General features: G+C 40.4%; 1 non-coding gene across 1 annotated transcript; it reads right to left on the reverse strand.

The window, feature by feature from the left end:
• Positions 1-3,295: 3,295 nt before the first annotated feature.
• Positions 3,296-3,403, reverse strand: LOC141645255 (small nucleolar RNA R71). Its single transcript, XR_012544838.1, has one exon. It is a non-coding gene; the product is annotated as a small nucleolar RNA R71 (small nucleolar RNA).
• Positions 3,404-21,945: the final 18,542 nt, after the last annotated feature.

The raw sequence follows: 21,945 nt of genomic DNA on the forward strand, positions 1-21,945 counted from the left end.
AAAAGCTAAGTTAAGTGTTAACTATGCTAAAGACTCAAAATCATTGCTATACTTCATTATGAAATAAGCAAGTTATTAAGACCACTTTCCAAAATGGGTATTTTGAAAGGGATATGTGAATGACATATATGGTTTTAACTAACACTTTGAATAGCAATGATTATTTCAATTCATAAAATATTTCGAATGAGTTGTCAAAAATGAAACATGTGGAATTCAGTGGGAGTCGGTGATAGTCATGTTTAGACATGAAGTTTAGTGGGAGAAATCATCCTTCATGAATTGCATAACATATAACTCATTGGGAATGACGAGCATATACTGTCTTTTATAAACAAGTATTTAGGTTTTCAATTCTGGATGATATCGGTCATCATGTGGATCTATTAAAACATGGGATGTTGGATTCACATTTAGATAGGTATCTTATGTTGATAATGATCCTTCATCTTAAGAGATTAACCAGTTAAGTAGGTTATTCATGTCGATGAATATAGAATTACCATGATAGAGCCATGGTTATTTATCGAACCTAAGAATTGTTGTTAACATAATTCTATAACCATTGTTTCCGCCATTGGTATAGTCATGTAATGCCATTATACACATGTCCTAGATGAATTAAATGCTTCGAGCATGATAAGTGATGCGTGTCATTTATATGATGTTTTATACCTCATTTTACACGCATTTCAGAGCTCATTTGTGTAGTTTATGCTACCATTTCTCCTATTTCCGTCTACTTTCGTGTTTTTGTTCTTTATTGCAGAAATGTGAAGAATTCAGCGGAAACTGAGCTAAATCCGTCCCCGAGTATCTTGCATTGCATTTGACGTGAAGTATTCACTTAAGGAACGAGCTTGGTGCGCAATTCAAGGCCCAAAAGACAAATCCACGAGATTATAGAAGTCAAGTATCAGCTAAAGCAGTCGATCGACCACTGCCTTCAGTCGATCGACCAACCCACGGGTTCCAGAAGATACTGTATAATGCATCTCAATCGATCGACCGCCATGCTTGGTCGATCGACCAAACCGCTATCTCAAACGTGAATTGAAAGATCGAGAATTAGCAAGCCCATGAGATATTAGGTTTAGGAATAATAGCTGCGTACTTTTCCTTTATAACGTAGCTTGAGTTTTGATAATAAGCATCTAGTTACATCTAGTGACATTAAGTTTTACGTCTAGTTTTCATTCAGTTTATCAATAATTAGGGTTCAAGGATTATTTCGGGATTTAATACAATTTGCTTTGATAATTCAGCTTTTGTTCTTTTCCTTCGCAATTCACACGGTATTCTACTGTTCTTATTCAGTTATTTTGCCCTTCTTTCATAGTTATAGAATTGCTAGATCAGTTTCCCAAGCCGAATTGCCATCTTATGTTAATTGCTTATCTTACCGTATTAATCATGAATTCAGTAGATTTAATAGTCAATCTTATTGTTGTCATCATCCTTAGTATAAGTAGCTAATTTATTCGTGCTAGGATGTAGGGGAATTATAGTGTAGGCGACATAGAATAATATGGACTGAAATCGCGTGTCAGTCGACCGACCGCCATACCTGGTCGATCGACTGACCACGTGAGGTATACCTTCGTTTTAATTAATTTAAATGTTGTATTTGACGAATCGAATTCATGCGACTAGTTGAATGCTTAATATATGACTGACCCATTAGATCGAGAGATAGGGACAGTTGTTAGATCACCAATTAAAATGACTAAACTATGCTGAGATCGAAAGATAGGTAAAGTTTAGACTGTTAGTCACTTTTCAGGACGAAAGTTAGTATTAGTGATATTAGGGACTTGTAGCGAGATCGAAAGATGCTATTTATTAAGAGTGGACCGAGAGGACCTCTTTATTTCCCGCCTCATGTGTTTGATTTAGACCTGTTTAGTATGCTGCCGCCGAAACTATAGTGAACCGACCATCCTAGTACCCTTCTTTTATCTGTTTTATTCACGTATTTAGTTTATTGTTTTTTATTACTTTTTACGATAGACCAAATCAATTCAAACCCTCGGATACCAATTGCTTGTATGCGTTTGAAAGCCTCGAGATGACTTGCTTGCTGAAAAAATGCTTTCTAGGTTTGCTTTGTGTCTTCGTAACAAATGGTCCATTTATTGATGGGCGAACGACGGGGATTGAACCCGCGCGTGGTGGATTCACAATCCACTGCCTTGATCCACTTGGCTACATTCGCCCTTGCCCCTTAATACCTTTTGATTTGAAAAGGGTTCAATCTCTAGATCAGACCCTTTCAGAACCCCTATGACCGCTATCAAAGAGAAGCTTTTTCCTATACTATAAGCGTGTTTTGGAATTAGGTTGAAGCCTTGGCTTCAACAATCGATACCGATTGCCTGGCAAAGCTTCAAAGGTTGGGCTGTTCACTTCATGGATTTTACTTCACTTTACTTATTACTTAAGATTTCGTTACCTTAGACTAGAATTAGACAATTATTAATTACATTCGCCTCCTTGTGGTTCGACCCTGTTACCACTAGCCTAGGTTAGTTTTAATAGGAATTATAAATATTATTTTTGGTACTCACAACGACGGGTATCAAATTTTGGCGCCGTTGCCGGGGAGGCAATTGTTCTAATTTTTAGTTGTTTTATATTTTAGTCTTTCTTTAGTTTAAGGGTCTCCTGTTCCTTAAACTCTTCTTATATTCTATTTGTAGTTTCTTCTTATGCGCAGGTCACAGGGTGGTGAACTATTACCGTTCGATCCTGAGATTGAGAAATCTTTGCGCGAGTTGAGGCGATCATCTAGGGTATTGCCAACACAGGAAGAGCTGAGTACTCTGTCTAGTTACTATGAGAATGAGCTGTTCGAGGAAGATCCACCTTCATCTCCAGTTTCTACTTCATCAGTTGAGACTATCACATCTCCAGAAATGGCTGAAGAAGCAACCATTGCCAGTCACTCAGAGCCGACAGCTGATAATATCTACAAGGGATTCGCACTACCAGGGGCGGATAGAAAGTTTGAGCCGAAGCCGTCCTATATCAACTTGGTTGAGAGAAACCAGTTCGGGGGAGCTGCAAATGAGGATGCAGCTAATCATATGGAGATATTTATCGATTATTGCTGTTTCATATCCCCACCGACCGGCGTGACCCCAGACCAGGTGAAGGAGACCATGTTTATTTTCTCCCTCCGTGATGCTGCAAGGGAGTGGTATAGAGATCTGGATCGAGCTGCTAATGAGATCACTGACTGGAATTCGTTGGCCTTGGCGTTCTACAAGAAGTATTTTTCAGCCTCGAAGACCAATGCCATTAGAGCTCAGATCACGAGCTTTAAACAGGGGCCTGATGAGAACTTTCATGAAGCATGGGTCCGTTTAAAGAAACTGGTGCGAACCATTCCGCACCATGGGTATGAGAAGTGGAGTTTATGTAATCAGTTCTATAATGGGCTATACGACGATCAGAGAGCTAACTTCGATGCTGCAGCTAGTGGCAGATTCCAGGAGAATTTGGGAGAGACTAAGGGGTAGAAGATCATTGATGATTTGGCCACCCATAAGGCTGAATATGGGAATTCCAGAGGCAATCAGAGGAGGAGTGCTGAATCCCCCTCTATAGCTACATTAGAGGCTCTCACGGCGAGGTTTGATAAATATGAGTTGGGAGGAGCTGCAAAAGGAGGGATGTATCATGTTAATGCTGTTTCAGACGGTCCTTTCGTCTGCAGAAGATGTGGAGCTGAGGGACATGTTTCAGAAAATTGTCCTAGTCCCTTCGAGTCTTGTACTGCCTTTCAACATTATAGGCAGACAAACACTTACTATGAGCCGAATGTCCATCCCAACTTGAGGTGGAGTAGCCAGAATGTCCTAAATCTAACTCCACCTCCACAGCAGCACCAGCAGGAGCCTTATGTGCCCCCTCATAAGCAGCAGCCCTATCAAAAGCCTCCATATATTCCTCAGCAGCAGCAACAAACCCAAAATTCTGATTTTACCGAGTTGAAGAACTTATTGCTGAAGGAATCCCAAGCTAGAGAGGCCGGGATGAAGATGCTAGAGAGCCAAATTGCTCAATTGGCTAGCAAAAATAAAACTCGAGCTCTGGGACACTTACCGACTCAAACTGACCAAAAGGAGACCCTTAATGCCATTACCTTGAGGAGTGGGTCCACCCTAGAGGGGCCTGTTATGGTTGAGGATGTCCCTGAAAAATATGAGGCGGAACCGAGCCAAACCAAGGCTGGAACGAGCAAAGGAAAGAAAAAGGCGTCTACCAGGTATGTCAGTCGATCGACTGACATACCCAGTCGATCGACTGAAGTGCGAGTTACAGGAGCTTCTGGTACTGTTGAAGCCAGTCGATCGACTGACCAACCTGGTCGATCGACTGGAACCGCTGCTGAGGGTGAGCAATTTCGTCCTCCATTCCCCAATAACTTAAGGGACCACCTGTTTCGGGGTACGACAGTCCCGAAAATATTGGGGCAAGACCCAAATGCTGATGGGTCAGTTCCGATTCCGAAATATGACCCAATGTCGATCAATGGTTCTTATTTGAGATGGTCTGAAGAGGGGTCAAGCTTCAACAAGGAGAAGGTGGTGGACTTTCAGCCTATGTCCACGGATGCCGACACGCGAGATTTAGAGGAGAGGGGTAAGTTACTTCTTACAGCCCCCTATCCGGAGAGATTAGTGCCGACGAAGGAACAGGTATCTTTCAATAAATTTGAAAATGTTGTTCGTAGTCTAAACGTACAAGTACCTTTCCTTGAACTAGTTAATCAAGTGCCTGCTTCCATGAAATTTATGAAGCAATTAATTTCTAAAAAGAAGTCACTTGAAACTGGCATACTGTCGCTTTAGCTGAGGAGACATGCTCTTATTTGTCCCACACTGCACCCCTTAAGCTACAAGACCCGGGTAGTTTTTCAGTCCCATGTAATATTGTCACCTTTCCTATTGAGAAAGCCTTATGTGACCTAGGAGCCAGTATTAGTGTAATGCCCTTGAGTCTTGCTAGAAAGCTGAAGTTGAATAGGTTTGCAGTCACAGACATGACAGTACAGATGGCTGATCGCTCTGCGGTCCAGCCAATATGAGTCTTAGAGGATATCCCCGTGCAAATAGGGAAGTTCTTCTTCCCTGTTGACTTCGTGGTACTAGATATGACCGAAGATGGCCACATTCCCATCATTTTGGGTAGACCATTCCTGCACACTGCTGGTGCAGTTATTGATGTTGGTTCGGGAACTTTGACCTTTAAGGTAGGCAAGCATTCCATTGTCTTTGCCCATACAGCTAGGAAGAAAGACCCCATGTGGCCTGTCACATGTAATACGGTTTCTGAAAAGAAATCTTATTTTATACTACCTGATATGCCTGTATCTATTCCTACTCCTGTTGTGACACCTCCGCCCCAGACTGGGAGCAAAAGGGAGGAAGATTTTGTTGTTTTAGACATTACAGGAGCTGGTTTGGGGAAGGAAGAGCTGCAGGTTGCTCCAGCTGTGACGGAGCAAATAGTTTCGAGAGGCGGTCTAGGATGTCTAAGCTATGGCACTGACGAGGAGCTTGAAGATGAGCCAGTCAGAGTAAGGGAGTCCGACTTGGATTCCGACGAGTCTGAAGAGGTCATTGATTGGGGAGTTGATCCGTTAAGTTCTACGGACGTGGAAGCTAAGAAGGGTGCAGCCGAGAAGATGAGCACCGTTGAGGCTACCTCTTGTAGCCAGAAGCCGACGAAGTGGGCCATCCCGTGGCCGTTCTTGATCAACTATTAGTTGATCAAAGTGTTCTATCAAAAACTTCATTTTATTGCTTTTAAACACTTTTTATTGCTTTTGTGTGCGCGAGACTTCGCATTTAATTATTTTGCTTTGGATTTTAAGTACTTTAGACTTTACTTTGGGTTTTGCGCAATTTTAGGCGCGTATTATTGTGCATTTGCAGGTTTTTAGAGCTCATTAGCTCACGTTATTAAGCAAATACGAAGAAATCTGAAGTTACAGCAGTATTTTCCACTCGATCGACTGGCTTCCATGGTCGATCGACTGGTCTGCAGTTTCCAGGAGCTACTGTTCCTTTAACCTTGGTCGATCGACTGAGTGATGTGGTCGATCGACCGCCCTGCACTACTGTACCTGTTCACGACCTCTCCCCTGCTGTGTTTGGTCGATTTGCGGAATTGAGGGAGTTTTCTACTCCACTTTATCTTCCGTCATATTATTTATTTCTTCTATTTTTCTCAATTATGCACATAATATCGCTTCCACATTCCTTTCTCGGTTTTGTGCGTGGTATTTGTTTATCTTTTAGGTACTTATTGGTCGCACTGCTGGCTACTGCAACCTCCTAGCTCACGCTGGTTTGGGGATGTTTCCTTTTGCTGCGCTTAAAGTCTTGTGAGTTCATGATTCTCACTTCGTGTCTTATTTCATTTAACGCAAATACCCGTTTCTCTTTTCTTTCATTACATGATTTTGCACAATGGGGACATTGTGCGATTTGGTTTGGGGAAGGGTTTTGCGTTGCATTTCATTTGCTTGCATTCACGTTTACATTTTGTCTTGCATTGTTGTTTATTCCTTTATATATACAAAATTCAAAAAAATTGGAAAATTTCAAAAAATTTCAATAAAAATGCACGTTTATTTTAGCATATAGGTCGAGTCGGAACGGTAGTATTTCAATGATGACATTGCATTTGCATCTGTTTTTGCCTGAGCCTTACTAATTGACATGTTATTAGTAGAATCGTATATGCATATCTACGAGTTTTCGATAAATTATCTACTGAGCTTGAGACTTGACTAGATTTTTGGCAAACTACATCATATTTCTGAGGTTTAGAGCTTATAACTGGTGTCATTCATGACCAGTTCATCTAGGAATGTGAGTAGTTACTCCTTATGAGACATGTTACATAAATGTGCATAAATATGAACTTGATCTACTTAATACCTGTATGCATTCGGTCTGTGGTTTGTTGACACATGTGGTAGAGGTTTCCCTTTATTCATTTTGCCCTTAAGCTTCACACTGCCAAAAACAGCCTTTTTGTCCTATTACTACATCCTACATTTAGCATGCCCTTGTCAAGCTAGTAGTTTACATTTTGGGATTGTTACTTCGTTTTTGGTGGTATTTGCTCAACTGAGATGTTGTTGGGAGAATGAAAAGAAAGGAAAGAAAGAAAAAAGAATTGAAAAAAATAGAAAAGAAAAAAAAAATGATTGAGAAATGAAAAAAAAGAGTGCGCTGTACTGTTCCAAGCGGTCGATCGACTGCCCATCTTGGTCGATCGAATGCAGCCCGAGAAAGAAGAGAAATCAATTTCGCATAATTCAAGTCTTTATTAGATGGCGATTTTTGCTCCCATGCTACATTTATATCTTATGGGGAGTTAGTTGATTTAGTATTATGGAGATTTGTGAGTTTTGTGCTTGATAATTAGCACCCGTTTTTATTTGAGCAAGAAGTTGGATGTTGTCGCATGGTTCTGTTTTGGTACTAGCTTGATCACCTGTACCTCCACTTTCCCATAAATGTTTTGCCTTCTTCTTACCCATTACCTCACATACCCATATTTACCTCGGCATGTGTCATGGTCATTAGTTCGGTTGGAATGCATTTGTATGGTCATAGAGATTACTTTCATATTATATTACAGGCATGTTTTTATAGGTCCTAGTTAGGTGAGAGTCTTTACAAAATGAATTCTTTAAATCCTCTTATATATTCACCTGTGCTTATGTGTGATATGAGCGACCCGTGAGAGTCCAATTTGATAAGTCTCTATAGTCAACGGTTCAGCAGTTTTTGTCGACTTCATAACTCGGTTGCATGATTCACTTTGCTAATTGATTGTTAGTTATTGCATTAAAATGGTTTAGGCTTGACAGTTTGCAATTCGCTCTGAGATTGAACTCGTTCCATTAGGTCATTATATCGAGTCTAGTTCTTGCTTGGGGACTAGCAAGGGTTCGGTTTGGGGAAGTTTGATGCGTGTCATTTATATGATATTTTATACCTCATTTTACACGCATTTCAGAGCACATTTGTGTAGTTTATGCTACCATTTCCCCTATTTTCGTCTACTTTCTTGTTTTTGTTCTTTATTGCAGAAATGTGAAGAATTCAGCGGAAACTGAGCTAAATCCGTCCCCGAGTATCTTGCATTGCATTTGACGTGAAGTATTCACTTAAGGAATGAGCTTGGTGCGCAATTCAAGGCCCAAAAGACAAATCCATGAGATTATAGAAGTCAAGTATCAGCTAAAGCAGTCGATCGACCACTGCCTTCAGTCGATCGACCAACCCACGGGTTCCAGAAGCTACTGTATACTGCATCTCAGTCGATCGACCGCCATGCTTGGTCGATCGACCAAACTGCTATCTCAGACGTGAATTGAAAGATCGAGAATTAGCAAGCCCATGAGATATTAGGTTTAGGAATAATAGCTGCGTACTTTTCCTTTATAACGTAGCTTGAGTTTTGATAATAAGCATCTAGTTACATCTAGTGACATTAAGTTTTACGTCTAGTTTTCATTCAGTTTATCAATAATTAGGGTTCAAGGATTATTTCGGGATTTAATACAATTTTCTTTGATAATTCAGCTTTTGTTCTTTTCCTTCGCAATTCACACGGTATTCTACTGTTCTTATTCAGTTATTTTGCCCTTCTTTCATAGTTATAGAATTGGTAGATCAGTTTCCCAAGCTGAATTGCCATCTTATGTTAATTGCTTATCTTACCGTATTAATCATGAATTCAGTAGATTTAATAGTCAATCTTATTGTTGTCATCATCCTTAGTATGAGTAGCTAATTTATTCGTGCTAGGATGTAGAGGAATTATAGTGTAGGCGACGTAGAATAATATGAACTGAAATCGCTTGTCAGTCGATCGACCGCCATACCTGGTCGATCGACTGACCACCATACCTGGTCGATCGACTGACCACGTGAGGTATACCTTCGTTTTAATTGATTTAAATGTTGTATTTGACGAATCGAATGCATGCGACTAGTTGAATGCTTAATATATGACTGGCCCATTAGATCGAGAGATAGGGACAGTTGTTAGATCACCAATTAAAATGACTAAACTATGCTGAGATCGAAAGATAGGTAAAGTTTAGACTATTAGTCACTTTTCAGGACGAAAGTTAGTATTAGTGATATTAGGGACTTGTAGCGAGATCGAAAGATGCTATTTGTTAAGAGTGGACCGAGAGGACCTCTTTATTTCCCGTCTCATGTGTTTGATTTAGACCTGTTTAGTATGCTGCCGCCGAAAATATAGTGAACCGACCATCCTAGTACCCTTCTTTTATCTTTTTTATTCACGTATTTAGTTTATTGTCTTTTATTACTCTTAGCTATAGACCAAATCAATCCAAACCCCCAAATTCGTTACCTTAGACTAGAATTAGACAATTATTAATTACATTCGCCTCCTTGTGGTTCGACCCTGTTACCACTAGCCTAGGTTAGTTTTAATAGGAATTATAAATATTATTTTTGGTACTCACAACGACGAGTATCAATAAGTCGATAACAAGTTAACCTATATGAGAGTCATTGGTAAGCCTCAAGGAACTGTAATGAATTCTCAAGGAGAACTAATGGCCTGTTCTGGAATTTGGAAGGATACTTAGTTGTGTGTTAAGAGGTTACACAAACTCAAGTTTCCGAACTCATTTGGATTTGTGAAAATCCTAGGCAATTATTGACATAAGGAGTAAGAGACTAGAAAAGTATATTTTATTGTCATCCATTGCAAAATTCTACGAAATGACCTAAGTACATTGTGATTAGGTGGTGAACTTCAAAACTATAAATAGTGTTGTCCACCGAAACCTACATCACAAGTTATTTGATAATAGTAAGAGCTTCTTTCAAGTTAAAGAACCTAAGTCTAGTATGAAGTCTAGACATGTACTTAGTATATATCATGCTATAAAGGATAACATGAAATTGAAGGATATCACAATTCACTAAGTTTGAACACTTGATCACATGGTATGATCACAAGCTAAAATTTTATTGCGTTACACAAGTGGATGAGTACGCTTATGATTATAAGACATATAATAATAATATGGTATTGACTACTTATGTGTGATAATCACATTTATTGTTTGAGTTATCCTTAACTCATTCTGTACTTTGTTACATCCAAATGGGATTGTTGAGACAATATTGAACCCCATTAAAATGAACTGGATTAACATAGTATTTGTCCCTAGTTACTTACATGAAGTGACATCTCAAAGTAACTAGAGTGTGATGCGATTGATGGCAAGTTCAAGTGCCATAGAGTCATAAGAGATCGATAACATATGCAGACTGTGAGGGACACTCTGTCGGGCTAATGACCGCTTATAGAGTTCTGGCAAATTTATATTGCCTGGTCGTGGCGAGAGCTACTATGGTATTCTTATGAGTCGATTCTTTGAATAATGACTGTTCGCCCAAGGTGGCACAGTTTCAGAGTAACTTTGATTTATGTTCCTACGACCTTCGTAAATGGGGTCAAATGGGCTTATTTTGGGTTATGATGAGCTGTGGCTAGTCGAAGGGAATAGTACGATAGGAATTGTCCACCCCCTTGTCAGGGTTCAAACAATATCTCAGGGCCACTCGAGGAGTAATGAACTGGAAATGCGTGGCCACGCTCGGAAGGTATCTACGGTAGATGATTCCGGTCAATCAGTTATTCTCTAGATCGAGGAAACCACTCTCGATAAATCTCTTGAAAGTACGGCCTGAAAGACACCTTGCATTGAGTAGGAGATAGTAATAGGACAAGAGAATTGGTGACGCACACTTGTCGAGGACAAGTGGGAGATTGTTGGAGTAAGTGTCCCCGTAATGCGATCACATTGTTGATCATATTGAGATCACTTATTTAAATCTGATATTAAGAATACATGAGGGAAAGTTATACTTCTTAGTCAACTGGTCCACACATATCGGTAATGATTGGCTGACTAGAGTTTGACATTATTGTTGTACGGCGGTGTTGACCAGTTGATCCCCCTAGGGTATACCTATAGGGTAATGCTCTTAATTGATTATTTAATTAATCGTATGCCGATACTGGTTAATTAAATTCCTTAAAATTGACGAGTGATTTTGTGAGTAAAATTATGTGTCTTATTGTAATTTGATTAAATAAGATTCGGTCTAGTAATCGAATTTTTTTATTGCTTAGATTAAATTATTGTTTATGAAACAATTAAAATATAGAATGAATTGCCTATTATAAATATAAGAAGTTGTGATTTATAATACTATGACCCATTTTAAGTAATTGTAATTGTGAATTACTAAGTTAATTTTGTATTTGATTTATTTCATTTATTTAATGATTTATTAATTAGTTAAAAATGCATTATTTAAATTACATGTTCTAGTAACATGACCAATTGTCACACTATACAATTTTACATTGACAAACTTAAAATGGACCCTCATTATATGGGTGCCGTGTGACATAAGAGAGGAAGGGGTTTGTGTGCCTTAAAATGTTTACGTTAGTGGGTAACATAATGATTGACCTAAAAATAGGTTTGCATGCCTACCACTCATTGAGATGAGAAACAACAAAAGTTGTCGGGCACTCTAATCCTTCCAAAAACCGGTGCCCTCCCCCATGAGGCACTCAAGTAGCGTGCTCTTCTATTATTCATTCATTCAACAACACAAATAACATATGTGACATTTTGAGAGTGTGTCAAAAATAACTCTATACTTTGAGAAAGAAAAAGAGAGCAAAAATCTCACAAAACTCTTCCTCTTGACCGAAATATTCAAGAGCTATAATACAATTATTTTGTGTCAATTTTAAGGTAGTTTACATTAATACTAGTCTAATATTAATTTAAACTATTAAGGGTATCATCTTGGTACAATCTTTAGGGAGAGATTCTATACTTGAATCTTGTTCATCCATAAGGAAAGCTCAAGAACTAAGTAAGGTAGGTGACCTTACTAGTGCCCAAATATCCGAAATATCAAATGTAAGGATCCGATTTTCTCCTTACTCTTGTATTTGTTTTGCATGCATAAGATCTTGAATTAATTTTATGACTAAATTAATTATTCACATATTCAATATGTAAAGTAATGAGATTAATGAATCCCAACATTTCTGGTGTCTGAAATCTGACTGCTTGCAGGCTCAAAAGTTGACCCTTTGGAGGCAATCCTCCAGAGCGCTAAAAGAAAGAGAACTCCTGGGAGCCCTGACGTAGCTTTTGCCTCCAAGAGGAGTGTCCCTGCTGCATCCTTTCAATCTTCTCCTAACCATTCCAGTACCATTCGTCATGAACCTTTAGAAGTCAGCTCGTTGTCCCGTCATCCTCCTACTCCACCTGCTAGTCCCTCTGCTGCGGCCAGTGGCGGCATTGTTGCTCAATTCCCTGATGGTTTTGGGAACATTGATAAGGTGCCCCACTGGCCTGAGATTGACCATATTCTCTTCCCTTCTTTGGCGGAGGCTTTCTCAGAATTCTCCCTAGAGGAGATGGCTGACAATTATGTGCACAATGCCTTTATGGTGAGAGTCCTTCCTCTTTTACCTGTTCTGAATTATTTATATCAAACTTGCTAACTCTTCATTTTCTGCCTTCAGGCCCTCCAGTCAACTCTATATAATAGGAAGATGATTAACATGGTCCAGACTACCAGCAGGGCTACTAGTGCCAGGAACCAGGAGCTGACTGGGACCATTGCTGAGTTGGAGTAGCAGCGTTCTGACTTGAGGGGATGGGTGGTAGAGCTGAAAGCTGAGCTTGCTGGCATAAAGAAGAAGTTAAAGGAGGGAGCTGATCAGTTGGCGTGTACCTAGGAAGTGTGTAGTACCTTCTCTAATTCTGTCAAGCGTTCTGACGAGAGGATCAGCGAGCTGATTTCCTTGGCCACCAATATTGTTGCTTATGCTACCTGGCGGGGAAAGAGCAGCAGAATGAGTACTGCACTTAACGAGCATCCTACCCTACAAGCTATTGAGGAGGAAGAGAGGCAGCTGGAGATCCTGTACCCTGTCCAGCGTGATTTGAGCGTGTTTGGGCTAAAACTTGCACCTTAGCCTAATAAGAGGCAAGCCCACTTGGTTCTGCCTAAAGAGCTGGGCCATGGAAGTAGATCAATCACAAGGAGCCCAAGAGCAAGTGGAATCCGCTTAAGGAGTTGGGCCGAATAACACGCGACAGTGGGAAGGCCCGCTGACAAAGGAATCCTATGTGTTGGAAAGTCTTCAGGGAGATCTTAGCGAGAATTCAGGGATATTAGGGAGAATGGAGGAGGAAGACTTGATTATGGAAAGAGTTGTGATAGGAGTAATATTCCTTACCATAAATGAGGTAGGACATATCTAGGGTTCCTACCCTATAAATAGCCAAGGAAACAAGCAAGAAAAGGGATTCAAGATCTTGAGCAAACACGCAACATATTGTGCTAGGTAAAATTACATTCCGTCTCCATTGTACTCATACTTCTATTAAACAAGCTAGTGCTCCTTGGAAGGGTACCGTCCCTTCCCGCGGTCGTTTCCCACATTGGGTTTTCTATGTCACCAAATCTCACGTGTCAATCTTTACTTACATATCTAGTTCCTTTACATTACATTAAACACAAACAATATTCGAAGATACAATGAGTAAGACCACAATGACCTCGCTTAACATAATTCGGTAAAAAATTACCAAAACAGTTTGGCGCCCACTGTGAGGCATTGTGGTCGTCAATCGTTGATTACTCAGACGTATAATGGATAAGAAAACGTCAGCAGCCATGTCAGGGAGCGGTCAGCCATCGATACCACCAAACCCGGTTCAGAATCCAGCATCAGCGGCACAAACTCAGGCCCCCGGGCACACTCCAAGAACCACATCCGTGACAAAAGTCACTCTACCTCCCAGAACTCATGCTGTCGCGGCCCAACCCAGATCAGACAGGAATACAACAAGCTCCGGCCTTACCCCATCACCTAGTCCAACACAAAACTTGGTTAGTGGCATGGAGAATCTTCAGAATGTCATGGAAGATATGCGAGAAGATTAGAGGAAAGCTGAAGCTGAGGCAAGGAAGAGGAACAGAGAACTCTTGGTGTAGATAGACATTCTAAGGTAGCAGTCCAGCACACCAGCAAGCACGGAGGGAGAAGGTCGAGCCCCGGTAGTAGAAAGAATATCCCCAAAAGGGCTAGGATACCTCACACTAGACAGCTGGGAGCCAGCCAGCCGCGCAGAAGTATAACCAGATAACCTCCCAGTTGGTAATTTTGTGGTAACTAACCAGACACCTGGTGCAGGATCCGCAGGTGGCCCGCAGGTAAGCTGGCATCAAGGAACAATCGTGACCTCAACACCATTAGCTACCACGCCGCATCAGAACCTTCAAGAGTTCGGGCCTGGAAGCAGCATTCCAAATCAGCAGGCAGTAGACAGATGAATCTCCGACCTAGGAAGCCTGACCAACCAGCATTACCTGGAGCTAAGGGAGATGCTGAATAGGGTCCCAGGATTGCCACCTCCACTTGAGAAGGCGACACGCGACAGCTATGCTGACTCGCCATTTGTGGATGCCATATCCATTGTTGCCATGTCAAAGGGATTCATAAATCAAAACATGCCTCTCTTTGATGGCACCACAGATCTCTTTGACCACATGAGCCAGTATAAGCAGAAAATGATTACAGTGACGGTTGTAGGACAAGTAAAAAAAAAAGCCTGTATGTGTAATGGGTTTGGATCCACACTGTCGGGGCCAGCACTCTGATGGTTCATATGCTTGCCTAACAGGTCAATATCCACATTTGCTGACGTGGTAAACACATTCACTCAGCAATTTGTAAGAAGCCGGAAGCCGCAGAAGCACGCAGGAGACTTGTACAGAATTGTTCAGGGAGCTGGCGAGACCATTGGAGAGTACAACACTAGATTCAACAATGAGAAGATGGCAGTACGGGAGTGTGACGTGTCAACAACAGTGGAAGCCTTCAGAAGAGGCCTACACCATGAGTCTGACCTGTATAAGTAGTTAACTGTTAGAAATCTATATCTCATTAGTTTAAACATATTCATATATGTGACAAATTAATTTAGTCATAAAATTAATTACAAATCTTATGCATGCAAACAAAATAAATAAGTGAAGAAATCATTTTCTCACCATATGAATTTCGGTCAAATGGGCACCAACAAGATCTCCTTCTTGTTAGTTCTTGAGCTTTCCAATATTGGATGAACATACATGACCTCAAAATAGAAGCCCTCCAATTAGTTGCACCCAAGACTATCCCTCAAACCCACAAACTAATATGTACTAGATATTTATATTGTGGTTTACCTTAAAATTGATTACTAATACTCATATATTACATTAATAATTTTAGTAATCTTTTTGAACAAATTGAACAAAACTCATCTTTTTGATGAAGATTAAAGAGAGAGAAGAGAGAAAAATACATGAACTTTTGCATGTGTTGTGTGAATGAATGATAAGTAAAAAATAAGAGAATAATCTTCACCTTTTTACTACACAAAACCGGTTGGCATCTTATGGTAATAGACCATAATTATTTTTCTTTTTGTCTTCACAAGACAAATGTGTAAGCCTTTGTCCATAGTCATGTCACTATCAAGCATTTTGGACAAATGAATAAGACAAATGAAAAAAGACAAAACTTCTCATAATGCCCATCAATTTCGGTTTATGTAGTGTAATATGTAGTCCATTTTATTTTTGTCAATTGTACAATTGTATGTCATGTGACATGTGACATGTCTTATGTCATGTTTTAATTTAAAATGCATATTCAACAAATTAAATATCATTTATAAATTAAATAAATCATATTTAACAAATTGACTAGTAATTTAAAATTACTATCTCATAAAATGGTCATTTAATTACTAGTTAGTATAATTCACAATATCTTGTAATTATAACTAACTTATCATTCTCATCTCGCGTGTTTCGCAAACACCGATTAATTTTAGTAATATAACTTCTTAAATTACTAAATAAAATCTCATTTAATCACATTATAACAAGATGTCATTTTCTCTCTTATAATAATTTGTTCAATTTTAAGGAATTAATCAATCTGTATCGGTATACAACTAATTGACCTTTTCAATTAAGGGAATCGTCCTTTAGGTGTGACCTCAAGGGATCAACTGATCACCACCGTCGCACGACAGTAATGTCAAACTCTAGCCAGCAAATCATTACCGATATGTGTGGACCAGTTGACTATATATGTTGTTAGGCCCAGTTTAGCCTGGTCTGACTCCAACCTGGCCTGACTTTATTAGTCTGATTGAAGTAACCTGAGACCGGACAAGTCTGACTACTGTTCAGATATTAAAAGAATATTATAGTAAGAAGGCTACTAAATCCTAGAAGAGAAGCCTGATAGTAAGTACAGAATAACCTGGCAGAGCAATAAAACAGGCTGGATTGAGAAAGATAAACAAGAAATGCGGTTGTTGGGAATTAATAGTCGTGTTTTATACTCAAGGAAGACCAAGTCCAACCATAAGAGCCTATCATCTATGAATCAAGACGGAAAGGAGGAGAAAAAGCTGAGGATTCGTTGAAGGAAGATTAAGTCAAGCGGATTAATAGGGAGCATGCCCTATTAATCCGGTAACAACTCCTACATTTGGGGAGGTCGTTGATCATTGTAACGTTAATAATAAGAACGTTAAAGAGGGCTATATATATAGCATTTGTAAACAGATAATGGGGATCAATACTTACTCTTTAATTATTCTACACTTTTTCTATCTTTCTCTGCTCAGAATATATCCGATCTTAAACACAAATTTGTACTCAATTCGTCCATATAATATAGGCAATATTCTCTGTACTTAAGTCTTTTTCTTATTATTTATTCCTTAATCTCTACCAAATATATAGAACTAGATACCCAAATTACTCTCTAATCAGGCCGGATCCGTTCAGGAAAATCCTACTAAAACAATTGGCGCCCACCGTGGGGCATTTAGTTCTTTAATCAAAAAATACCTTTTACCATCTTTCATTTAATATTCACACACAAAAATGGTGGAACTCACCTCAGAACAACATTTAGCGGCTGCCCTGGCCAAGATCAAAGAATTGGAGACGATCCAAGAAAAGGCAGCCCAAACAGAAGCAGAAATCAATAGGCTGAAAGAGTCTGAGTCTAGTCTGAGGAAGAAATTGGAAAATCAGGCCTCGGGCTCCAAGACCAGATTCGAGCCAGGAACTCCATTCTCATCCATTATCAAAAATATTGACTTCTCCAATTTTGGAACCCCGGAGAAGGATACATTATCCGGTACCCCGACTATTCCCAATGACGAAACAAACAAGACTGAAGCAGCAATAATGATGGCCGTGCTTCAGGAAATTCAAAAACTCCACAACAAAATAGAAAACATACCCGGAGTGCCAGACCCTGTGGCTGAAGTAGAAGTTGACAGCTTTGCAGATTCACCCTTTTCAGATGAAATTGCAAAAATTGATCTCCCCAAGAAATTTACTGTTCCATCCATGAGAACTTATGATAGAACCTCTGATTCACAAAATCACGTTGCCATATTCAAACAAAAAATGTTGGCTGCCTCAATACCCAGTGAACTCAGGCAAGTTTGCATGTGTAAGGGCTTTGGTACAACCCTGACCGGAGCAGCATTACAATGGTTCATTAATCTCCCAAATGGAGGTATCAAGAATTTTGCAGAATTGATCAATGCCTTCAATCAACAATTCGCAAGCAGCAGAGACATGGCTAAGAGACCCAGTAACCTGTTCAGGGTAAAGCAACTTCCTGAAGAATCTCTCAAAGAATTCCTGGCCAGATTTGTCAAAGAAAAGGTGGCCATTCCCAGGTGTGATGAAGAAACAGCGGTAGAAGCCTTGAGCAAGGAGTCTGCTTGATGTGGTGACATCTATGCAGATCTGACCAAGAAAGCATGTCCAACCTTTGCCACTGTTCAATCCATCGCCTTAGAGCATGTCAGATTGGAAGAAGATCTCAACTTCAGAACGAACTCATCCGGAGGAAAGCAAGGCTATGGACACACTAACAGAAAAAGCTCCTACCAAAAAGGAAGCAACCCCAGATCAGCACCCTATTCCAGGCCTGAACGATCCGAAGTCAACATGGCACAAGAACATAAAGGTAACCTTTCTAGCCTTCCAACTATTCCTGAATATAACTTCTCTATTAATACTGCAGGATTAATCAAACGCCTGGAAAGCCTGGGAGATACGGTTAGATGGCCAAAGAAATCTGACAACCCCAGGAAAGATCCAACAAGATGGTGTGATTTCCATCAGGACATCGGGCACACCACAGAAGAATGCATCCAACTCAAAAAACAAGTGGCATATCTTCTAAAGAAAGGCTACTTGAAAGACTTAATCCAGCAGCGAAAGAACAAAGATGAAGGACAAAACAAGAGAGATTCAGGAAACGGCAGAGATCCTCCTCCTCCTCCCCCCATTTATGAAGTCAAGTTCATAAATGGAGGATCAGAAATCTGTGGTCTGACCAGCTCAGCTGCCAAAAAGAATATCCAGGGAATCCAGACTTCAACCTCCTTCCAGGCCCAAGTCATCGCCTGCTATCACCTTTGATGACTCGGACCTGCAGGGAATATCAGACCTACACCATGACAACTTGGTAATCACCATGCAAATTGGCACAGCAAAGGTATCAAGAATCCTGATAGACGGAGGCAGCTCAATCAACCTGGTGATGCTTGACGTCCTCAAAGATATGAAGATAGATGAAGGAAAGATCATCAAGAAATCCAGCGTCCTGGTTGGATTCAGCGGAGAAACAAAAAACACCCTGGGAGAAATCAGCCTGCCAACCTATGTGGAAGGCGTGGCTTCATATGAAAGATTTGGAGTAATGGACTGCCTATCCTCGTATAATGTAATCCTGGGCAGACCATGGATCCACAATGTCAAAGCAATCCCATCAACATACCATCAATGTGTGAAAATTCCAACAGATTGGGGGATAACCACCATCAGGGGAGAACAGAGGATGGCTCAGGAATGTTACAGTCAGGCTTTGAAACCCTCAAAGTCAGGTAAGTCCCTTGCATAGCAATTAAAGTCACCTGTCAGGGAGGAATACGTAGCACAATCACAGATGGAAACAGGAGAGGTCATATTGGACCCAGAATTCCCTGACAGGAAAGTACTTGTAGGGTCAGATGCACCCGACTCAATCAGACCCAATCTGGTCAGCTTTCTCAAAACTAAAATGTCTTGTTTTGCTTGGTCACATTTTGATATGACTGGTATAGATGCTGATGTTATTACTCATAAGTTGAATATTGACAAATCCTTTAAGCCTGTACAGCAAAAGAGGAGAAAATTTGCTGCAAAGAGGCATGAAATCATCAACCAAGAAGTTGACAAGCTACTGGACATGGGAATGATCAGGGAAGTAATGTATCCTGACTGGCTTGCAAACGTAGTAGTCGTCCAAAAGAAAAATGGCAAATGGAGAGTCTGTGTGGACTACACCGACCTAAACAAAGCTTGCCCAAAAGATCCATTTCCCTTACCACACATTGATGCAATGGTATATGCAACTGCAGGCCACGAAATATTAACATTCATAGATGCCTCCAGCGGATTCAATCAGATAAAAATGCACCCTGCAGATTAGGAAAGCACAGCTTTCATTACTGAAAGAGGTATATATTGTTATACTGCTATGCCCTTTGGATTAAAAAAAGCAGGTGCAACCTACCAAAGGCTAGTCAACATGATGTTCAAAGACCAGATAGGAGACACCATGGAAGTCTACATAGACGACATGGTAGTCAAGTCAAAAAAAGGCAGAAGACCACATCAAAGACCTGGAAGTAGCCTTTCAAATACTGGAGAAATTCAATATGAAGCGCAACCCACAAAAATGCCACTTCGGAGTCTCAGCAGGCAAATTCCTGGGCTATATGGTGACAAAAAGAGGAATAGAAGCCAGCCCTGAACAGATCAAAGCTATCCTGGAGCTAGAACCACAAAAGACGGTCAAAGACATACAAAAGCTGACTAGAAGAATAGCGGCCCTGAACAGATTCATTTCAAGATCATCAGAGAGATGCAAATCGTTTTATAACCTGCTAAGGAAGAACAAGGACTTTCAATGGACCCCTGATCATCAAGCTGCCTTTGAAGACCTAAAAATATACCTATCCTCTCCCCCCTTGCTGGCAAAACCAGTCAAAGATGAACCCCTGACAGTATACCTGTCAGTCACAAAAACTGTTGTCAGTGCAGTCTTGGTCAAAGAAGCAGACGGACAACAGCACCCTGTCTATTATGTAAGTAAGAGTCTACTGGACGCAGAGATCAGGTATGGCCTACTTGAAAAATATGTTTCAGCTGTAATTATGAGTTGCACAAAATTAAGACCATACTTTGAAAGCCACCCAATAATAGTCAGAACCAATCTTCCTATCAAGTCTGTACTTAGGAAACCAGAATTGTCCGGACGAATGTGCAAATGGTCAGTCCAGCTAAGCACATACAATATAACATTTGAACCAAGGACAGCAATTAAGTCACAAGCATTAGCAGACTTTGTGGCTGATTTTAGCCCGACCCTAGAACCCGACCTAATAAAAGAAGTGAATAAACTGACCAGCAACCAAACAGACCTAGAATGGACCCTATTTGTCGATGGTGCAGCCAACATGAGGGGCACAGGCCTGGGGGTAGTACTAAAATCACCACAGGGGGATAAGATAGTACAGGCTATAAACTGTGCATTTGAGGCTACCAACAATGAAGCACAATATGAAGCCCTGATAGCCGGATTAAAGGTATGTATTGACCTTGGTGTACAAAATCTAAAGGTACGTACTGATTCCCTTCTTATTTCCAACCAAGTAAACGGAATATATACTGCAAAAGACTCAAAAATGATGCTTTATTTGGAAGTTGTTCAAACTTTAAAATCAAAATTCCGCAATTTCAATATTGACCAAATCCCCAGGGACCTGAATACCCAGGCCGATGCCTTAGCCGGCCTAGGATCCAACTTTAGTCCCCTTGACTTCGACAAAATACCCATCGTGCATTTATTAGAACCTGCAATAAATAAACAAGATGAAAGTTTCCCAATCTATATTGCCAATTCTTGGACAAAACCTTACTATGACTGGCTACAACAGGGAATCCTTCCCTTAAATAAGCAAGATGCCAGAGCACTAAAAATAAAAGCTGCTTCATATACTATTATTGACAACGTGCTTTTTAAGAAATCGCAGGCCGGGCCGTACCTCAGATGCCTGGAACCACAAGAAGCTGAGCAGATATTATCAGAAATCCATGAAGGATACTGTGGAAATCATAAAGGTGGAAGAAGCCTGGCAAGCAAAGTACTCAGAACAGGTTATTATTGGCCTACCCTGAGAGCCGATTGCTTGGACTTTAGCTCTAAATGCAAAGCTTGTCAGATTCACGGACCATATATCCATCAGCCATCTGAGGAACTACATTCCATATCCGCACCCTGGCCATTTATGAAGTGGGGCATGGATATAGTAGGAAAACTACCTCAAGCACCCGGACAGAAAGTTTTCATGCTAGCAATGACTGATTACTTCTCCAAGTGGATAGAAGCTGAATCATACAGGCAAGTCAAAGAGAAGGATGTCATAGCATTCATCAAACACAACATCATATGTAGATATGACATCCCCTCTGAAATAGTATGCGATAATGGCACGCAATTTGTGGGAAAAAGAAAAAGCAGACCTTCTCGTGCTCAATGGAACATCAATGCGGTAACATCCACACCAGGATATCCAAAAGCTAACGGTCGGGCAGAATCCAGTAACAAGGTGGTAATCAGTTGCATAAAGAAAAAGCTGGAAAGAAGAAAAGGCGGATGGGGTGAATAACTCCCCCTGGTCCT

Source organism: Silene latifolia, chromosome 2 (genome assembly GCF_048544455.1).
Source record: "Silene latifolia isolate original U9 population chromosome 2, ASM4854445v1, whole genome shotgun sequence".
Taxonomy (NCBI): Eukaryota; Viridiplantae; Streptophyta; class Magnoliopsida; order Caryophyllales; family Caryophyllaceae; genus Silene; species Silene latifolia.